The following is an 8,755-nucleotide window of genomic DNA, read 5'->3' as shown; positions in this document are numbered from 1 at the left end:
TAAAATTTCTAAACTTCTACTGTGCTTCAATTACAACCTGAGTCAATGAAGAGACTGCACTCAGTTAAGTGATAACAAGAATAAATCATGTTCTATCCAATTCAGACTATGCTTTTGTTGCATTTTTTACCTATATAATTATTGTTAGATGGGCCAGGTACAGAAACTAGGGTACAGAAACTCACCAGTGCAGGAAGCCCTGGATGCCTAGCAAGGGGCAAAACTAGGAAAACAAGAACCTCACCCCCAGGGCAACCTATCCTCCCCCAGCATATCACTGGTCATGTGGTTTCGATGCCCTGAGCATTCCTCCCTGAAGATAACATCTAGGCCTCAGCTGTATTTCAGCTCCAGGCCCAGGTAAGCAGGGAACCAGACAAGTGGCGCCATGGCTGCCTCAGGACCAGCTACACTGACTAATGACCCCCTGCCCTGGCACCCAGCAATCAGTGACCACAACCCTGAAAGAGTGCACCTGGAAGCTGATGGATATTCTACTGAGACCCTCCCCTGGGACCTCCCCTAAGATTCTTACCTGCAAGAGAGAGATAAACACGCTCAGGACAAAGGACAGAGTGCCCTCTCCCCACTAGGAGAGCATGCCAGTGCCATCTCCATCCCTCGGAGGGGACCCACAGGACTTGCAACCAGGGGAGCTACGGGCAGTGGCAACTTGTCCTGAGCTTACCCCTTGAACCTGTCTCCAAGGCCCCCAAACATGTCTCCAAGGCCCCCTTCTCTCTCTCTGAGTTCCGAGTGAGCCAAAGCAGCCCAGCCTAGGTTCCCCTGTTGCTTCTATGTTCTTTCTTGTCTCACTGTCCCAAGTATATTTTTGCTGCCATCGTGGACCCGATACCCTTTGGCTCAGTGCTGTGTAGCCCTTCCCCTTGGATACCCCCATCCCATTTTAATAAATTTAATTTTTCTTTATCCACTGTTTGAGATGGCTATTTAGCCTGCCCACACACCACCACCACCAACCGTTAACCTTTCAATTATTATAGCACCTGTATGCTTTTGATAATATCTACCAGGCAGTAGTTTGAAACTTTGCTTAAGTATGTAAAATATAAATAAATAATAATAGCATAACATCATAAATCATTGCTTTCTCTACTAATAAACTGATGATAATAAGCTGTTGATTTTTCAAAATTCTTACAGGTCTTTTAAACTTTTTTGGAAATGCTATTATTGAAAAGAACTGAAATAAGTCTGTAATCAGATACTTAATCTCTTGAAAGAAAATTCCTTAAAATTTAATAAATTATTTGTTCTATTATAGTTAAAATTCGTGCTCATCATAATTAAATTTTATTAAAATTGGTTTAAATGCTGTTTATGTGAATCTTTATCTAGATGTATCCACTTCTATCAACAAGAACATACATTGCACTTCACAGGGGTCTTCGGAGTCTTGTAAAAAATTTGAGCACATTCTTTTTGATGTGAGAGAGCGACATCGATTGGTTGCCTTCTGCACACTCCTGGTTAGTGCCAGGATCTAGCCCACAGTCAAGGTATGTGCCTTTAATCAAAATCAAACTCAAGACCCTTCAGTCTGCAGGCCAATGCTCTAACCAGTGAGCCAAACCGGATAGGGCTGAGCACATTCTTAATTGAAAATCCAGAATCCAGAAAATAATAGGTTCTCAGTTTAACTTTATGAAGACTTAAAGATCTACACATGATAAATTAGAATATAAGATCGTCAACAGGTTCAAAGCTTTTGTTTTAAATGAACCTAAGTCTTTTATATATGCAATTATTTATTTACTCAATTAAAGAATTATCAAAAGCCAACCAAATTTTAACTACTCCTCTATTTGGTCACTAAAGAAACAAGTATCTCACAAGCCAGGGATCTTTCATCTCCATATCCTTCCATCACCCAACTGCCTTCCTCCAATTAAGCCTCTTCTGAATTACCAGTTCCTGCAAGAAATCTCACTTTTGTACAAAACTAGTAAACTCTCCTTGTTACTCTTTCATCAAATCACACAGCACTTTGGAATTCCTGAATCACTCATTCATAGACACATACTTTCTGGAACATATTAATAAGTTGTGTAAATACCAGAATAAGTTTATCAATTAATTAAATATTTTCTGAGTATCTGTGCTATTTGCATTGATATCAATGGCATTTTAAAAAAAGAATGAGACTATTAAGCTTGCTCATTGTAAGATAAACAATGCTGCCACATGAAAGTTATTTCATTGTTTTTGTGATAATAAATACTAATTCCTTAACTATATTTCTTTTTCTGTTGAAGGCAGTAGTAATTATAAGAATCTAGAATACCTATTGACTGGACATAGGACTCACTGTGCAAAAAGGCCCCCAAGACAGTGAGAACAGCCAGGGAAGGCAGTGTCAGGAGAGCAGGGAGATTACCTGTGAGCACTGAGAGATGGGGTGTGCGGGTGCTGAGTGGGGATACTGAAACAACATAGAAGAGAGCTGAGACAGGATGGCACCTTCTCCAGTGCCACCATACCACTCGACTCTATGTTAAGTAAAATTAAAATATTCAAGGGAAGTAAAAGTGATACAAATTTGAGATGGCCACAAAGGAGTGAAGGAAAACTCACCTAATGGATCAGCCATAGGTTTTGTTATAATTCAGCAGCCAAAAGCCTTCTTTGGTTGGTTCTAATCACTAGCAGGTCTCCATCTGCTTACTCCAAAGATTTAAATGATTATCTAATTACCTTCCTAGTTGATATATTAATTTATATCATTTACCAACTCATTATTACAATAGGTTCTACTTTTGTTTCACTGTAACATTATGCTTAACACTTTATTGAAGTGCAATATTCATACAAAAAGTACATATATCATAAACCAACTATTTGTTGAATTTTTACAAAATGAACACACCTGAGAAAACTGGGACCCAGACTAAGAAACAGAACATGGTCAGCACCCCAGAAGCCTTCTGTTCACAAGGGTAACACTTATCCTGACTTAGAACAGCACAGATTAGTTTTGCCAGTTTTTGTACTTTATATAAATGCAACCATGCAGTATATATTCTTTGGTGTATCTGGCTTTTTTCATTTAATATAATGCTTACGAGAGCCATCCATACTCTGGCAAGTAGTAATAGGTCTTTTGTTTTCATTGCTCTGTGGCATGCTGTTGTGTGACTATATACCACGATTTGTTTTTCCATTCTAATATTAGGGGCAATTGAGTAGTTTTTAGTTTGGGGCTACTATAACAGTATTACTATGAACATTCTAGTGCCTATAAAATCACAATAAACTACCACATAAAACAATGTTTCTTGGAAAATAATGTGTTCACATTTTCTATTTAATAAGTGCTTATACGTTATTTGCTGCATACTGGCCTGTATTCTCAGTACTTTATAAGTATTTATTTATTTTATAACCCTATTGATCATCCTATGAGATAGATACTATTATTATTCTAAATTAACTTATGGGGAATGGAGACACAGATAATATAGCCAAAGAGTGATAGAAACAGAATTTGAATTGAGGCAGTCTGGCAGGAAAGTCTGAGATTGACTTTTTAAAGTATCTCTAATAGGCACTAGTAGATATTGAATAATTATTAGTTCCTTTCACTTCTTGGCAGCTGGGCGGGCAATGGTGTTCGCTGTCATGGCAGGTGAGAGCTATGCCTCCGAGAGTGTCCTCCTTGAGTAAACTCGTGAACATTTCTCAGTCATGGGAACCCTCCACTTTTTTTCCTTGGGTCCCGTATTTTGGCCTAACACTTTCCCTTTCCACAGAAACTATGCGAGCTTCTGAGGAGATCCTCTCTGCTCACTGCAGAGAGAAACAGAACACAGTTTCACAATTGCTCCCCACATTCCCACAGGCTTTGGGAAATTCTGTGCCAACAGAATCAGGAGATCTATACATGTTTTCTTCTCAGGCTAGCCCACCCCCACTGTTTTCCCTTCTCAGGACAAGATAAAGAAACATAGAGGTATATTCTCCCAGCAGGCTTCATTCTTTCATTCACACCACAGATTTGTTTAGCACTTACTATGGGCCAAGAAAGTACCATGCATTATGGTAAATATAAAATAGAATAAGAAAGAATCAGTGATCTTAAGAAGCACACTGTCTACTAGAAGAAATGAGTAGGATTTCATTTTTAAAAGTAGAGTATATGAGGCTTATGTGAATAATGGGTGATATTAAAAAGATTTAGCACCTATCGAGGCATAGACACTGACCAATCCGAATGCATGTCGTGGGCAGACGGTGGCAGGGCTGTGGCAGTTGTGTAGCCACTGAATAGTAGCCTGTATGTGCAAGGGACGGGCCTGCATAGTAGCCTGTAGCCAGAGCACGCGACACCTCAAATGCCAAGTGACGGCCTTGACTTTATTCTGTAAGCTCCACAGAACCACAGAGCAATTGCAAGCATGGTTATGATACAATAGGGCTATTTTAGGGACCTTTTTCTCAGCCCTTTAGCCTACTGGAAACCCAATGCCACAGAATGAAGAGGATTGTTCTTTTCTATTCTTGCAGTTTCATTTCTCAACAGCTTATGACCCAAGCACTGGCTTAAAATTTTTTCACTAACTGAAGTTTGCTCGAAGTCCTTGAAGACCAGATCTGGGTAACTGCGTTTGGACACTTGGAATATTGCAAAGTTGTCATCCCTCAAGAAGCAGCCAGCCAGCTGAGCTTTTGCCTTGTGTGCACCAAAGAACAACTGAAATAAAAAGCTCGCAAGGGGATGCACAACATGACTGGAATTTCCCTCTGCCAGCTGGCGCCACTGACACTTGTGCTTCTTTTCAAAATGTTTCCAACTTTTGAGACTACTAAATAAGCCAGGGAAGCAAAGGTTAAGCTGGGGGCTGGGCAAATCCCAGAGGAATGAAACAAATGAAGGAATGAGGAGAGATGTCTCAAAGAGACACTTCTTTTAAATTAATCTCCATAAGCATGTGCCCTTTAGCACTATTATTTTTTTCTTGAAATTGTCCTTTTGGGAAATGGTTTGCTTAATTTCTCCCATATGAACTAAGCACTGTTTCATCCACCAAGGATTAGTTGGCTAAACTTATCGGCTTGGCTTATAAAACAGTTTGAAAAATCTCTTGGCTCACTCTTCGCAAGAAGGATGGTGTGGCTGGGAGGAGTGTGAGCGCTGGTCCGAGACTGCTTGGGTGTGACTCTTGGCTCCACAGGACACTTGCTTGAGGCCTTAGGAGGGTTTCTTATTGTCATTTTTCTCATCTGTAAAATGAAGATGATAATGTTAACTACCTCATTTGAGGTACTGAAGATCAAATGAGTTTTAATATATGTAGAAAAGAACCTGACATATAGTAATCGCAAAGAAAATTAGAGTCGTTTCTATTACTATTATCATTATTGTTATTTTACCTTGTGCTTTCTATGTCTCTTTCTGTTCCTCACTAGAAAAGAGCAGATACCCCTTTGTTGATAAAGTCTAAGTATGTGTGAGCCACAAACTACTAAAGATACATGTATCTTTCCAAAGCTTATATCACTAAAAAGACACTAAAACTTTTAGAAATGCAATAGAAAGCCAAATACTTTTGCATATTTTTTTCTGAGATGACTTATCTCCGTTAATTTTCTGGCCAAGCCAGCTGCTCTGAGTACAAACAATGAGTAATTCTCCAATCAAGGATATGTTAAGATTGCTGAAATACCTGCTAGCTTCTTGAATGAAATTATTTAATCAATATTATTGATTATTCTTAAAACAGCCAATGTGAGGGTGTCACACTTAGTTGGACAAGTAAGCCTTTCCTCCTCACCGCTCCTCTAGGTGTGCTTGCACAGGTGTGCTCTGTAGAGAGGAAGCTTTCCCAGAGGGAGAGCACTGGTCGGGCATGCTCTTCACAAACTGTTTTCAATGCCTATTATAAAAGAAAAGTTTGATCAGGTGCCAGTGGGAAAAACCATCTACTGGGAAACCGTGTGACTTACATTATACTATTCATTTTTAGAGCAATTATAACACTATTCCCTTGCTCTTTGCCTCATCTTGGTTATCTGTAAGATAGGAATTTAAAATTTTCCTTACAGAGACCCTGAGATATTTTTAAAAGTTAAAAACAAAATAAAACTGGGAAGTGCCCTGAGTTCCCCAGAGGAACAAGGACTGATACGAGCGTGTGTTGCGCACTGACAGATGGCACTCTGTTAGTTTCAGTAAGACCAGCAGCTAGCTGCTGTGCTATTTTATAAGCAAGTAGGTCAGCAGGAAGTCCCAAGCTGGAAAAAACCACCACTAGCGTGTGCGTGATGACCGATTCTTTGAATTATTAATTTTCATCATTGATTGCTTAATTAAGTAAAATAGATACAGAAATCCAAAGTGCCCTCTAAAACCTGAGATATTAAGACAACAGCAAGTCTCTCTGGCTTGGAAGGATTTGTCTGTTTTAAAGAGCCCAGGATGAAGCTTTCCCCAACTTCTCACCCAAATTTGTTTAAAGTTAAAGGAAAAGATGAAAATACAAGGCAAGGAAACTAGACTCTCAGACAAACCTGTGTCGGAATCTGGGAGGGATCTCCAGGCATCGAAAGAACTGGGCAGAGAGAGGAACAGCCCTAAGGGCGGGACGTGCTGGGAATTTTAGTTTTCCCTGTACTACGACTTTCTAGATGGGCAGAAAGTCAGGAATTGAGAGTTAGGAAGAAGACTCCATCATAAGCCAATAGAATTGACAATTAGAACATATGGTAATGACTGCTCTAAGAGACGGAATATAAGTCTAATAATAGGAAAACGGTGGTGCTAAAATCTACTGATAACCATAGAAAAGAACAGTTATTTATTTAAGTATGAGTAGAGACTAAACAAAACCAAAAGCCACAATAAATTGAAAATTGTGTAATTGAAGCAAAAGGAAAAAGGAACATAAGTACATATATATGTATATATATACACACATATATACCTCTTAAAGTTACTTTATTTTAGAATGTTTGTCATCTTTTATAAGATGTAAGAAAATATTTTCTCTATGAAATAGGAACAGAAGTTTATAAGGAGAATGAAATAAAAGAAAGTATGATAAAATTATGAGAGACACAAATGATAAAACACATAGATGAAAACTAAAAATGTAGTTGTAACTTGGAAATTCTACTCATAGGCATGTACCTAACCCTAAAGAGACTCATAATAGGTGTACTAGAAGTTATATATGTGAATGCTTATCACGTAGTAATTTGTAATAACAAAAATCTGACAATAACTCTAATGGCAATCAGTGAAATAATGGATAAGTAAATATATTTTTGAATACTTAAAATATTCCATAGTTAAATTAAATCCACAACAAAAGCACTAAACCCCAGAATTTGCACTATGGAAAATCAAATCAGGGATATCTTAAGGACAAACTTGAGTAGTTTTCTCAAAAAGCAGAGGAAAATTATGAAAAGATGAAAATGCTAAGAAAGGAGATGGTAGTCATAAAAGAGAGAGAACCAAAACTCAACCCAAAAGTTATAGGTAATCTCAAGAAAAAGAAAAAACAGTTGGAGTAGATGTGATCATGAAAAATACCTCAGAGGGGAGAAAATTCAAAACTTTACATGAATAACACCACTAAAAGACTTGAATATTAAGATTAAAATAATCACCATATTCAAGGCAAATATTCACTGGGGGGAAAAAGACATAGAACCACATTGAGTTACGTTCTGAAAAGAAAAAAAAACTTTAAATTCAAACGCTGAGAAATTTTAAGCATCTAGGAAGAAAAAATGTTAATGTCTTCTAACAAAATTGAACCACATGCTATTTATAAGACATTTTCCACAAATAAAATTATGGAAATCAATGCAGCAACATCTCTTAAGGAAAAAATTGTTAGGGTAAAATTTCAGGAATTATGTTCCCAGAGAATATAGCCTTCAGGTATGAAGGAAAAAGAAAGGTATTCTCAGGTTTGCAAGAACTTAGAAAATAACTATACATGTGTGATTCCAGATAAGGTTAAAGTTGTACTCCTGTTGACCAAGAGGTGAATTGTACTGAAGACCTCAAGCAAAGAAAGTTACAGAACATCAAACCAGTTCAACAGAAAGGTAATCTCAAGAATTATTGCTAACATTGCTACAAAACAGAAGGTAGACATATTGAGTAAAAATTTAATTTAATGATAATTATCTGGGTCTAATCTTGTAGACTATAACAAGGGAAACATGGAAATGAGGTAAAGACAAACCCAAAAAGGATTCTAAGCTAAATATTTCTCTTTTTTTAAGTAAAAACTTTATTAAAAGTTTAAAAATAAGTATTTTATTTTGTATGAAGGGAGTCAAACTCTATCTTTTCTTTTATTATCCTGATAGTTAAAAATATGAGTTAGATTACAATTTTGAAAAATTCAAATGTAATCTCTATACAATTTATAAACAAATACTAGAGAGTGTAAAAGCTTATGACTAGCGATATTACTAAGAAAACATGAGAAAATCACAAATCAAGATAAAAGAAATATAAGTAAACATAAAAGTTATAATAATAAGAATAATTGAAAACTCCCTACTAGAAGGCAAAAACAATTCATATCCAGTTTTAAAACATTGAACTTCATGATACGTATGAGAGACTCTAAAACTAACTGATACAGACAAGGTAAAAATAAAAGAATGGGCAAATATTCACTGGGCATTCACAAAAGAAAACAGGAAATACTAATTTGAGAAAGGGCCAAAGATATTATTGGTGACTAAAGAGTCATTACATACTAAATACATA

The sequence above is a fragment of the Miniopterus schreibersii genome (assembly GCF_964146895.1).
Source record: "Miniopterus schreibersii genome assembly, chromosome: 6".
NCBI lineage: Eukaryota > Metazoa > Chordata > Mammalia > Chiroptera > Miniopteridae > Miniopterus > Miniopterus schreibersii.
Note: the sequence above shows the minus strand (reverse complement) of the source record.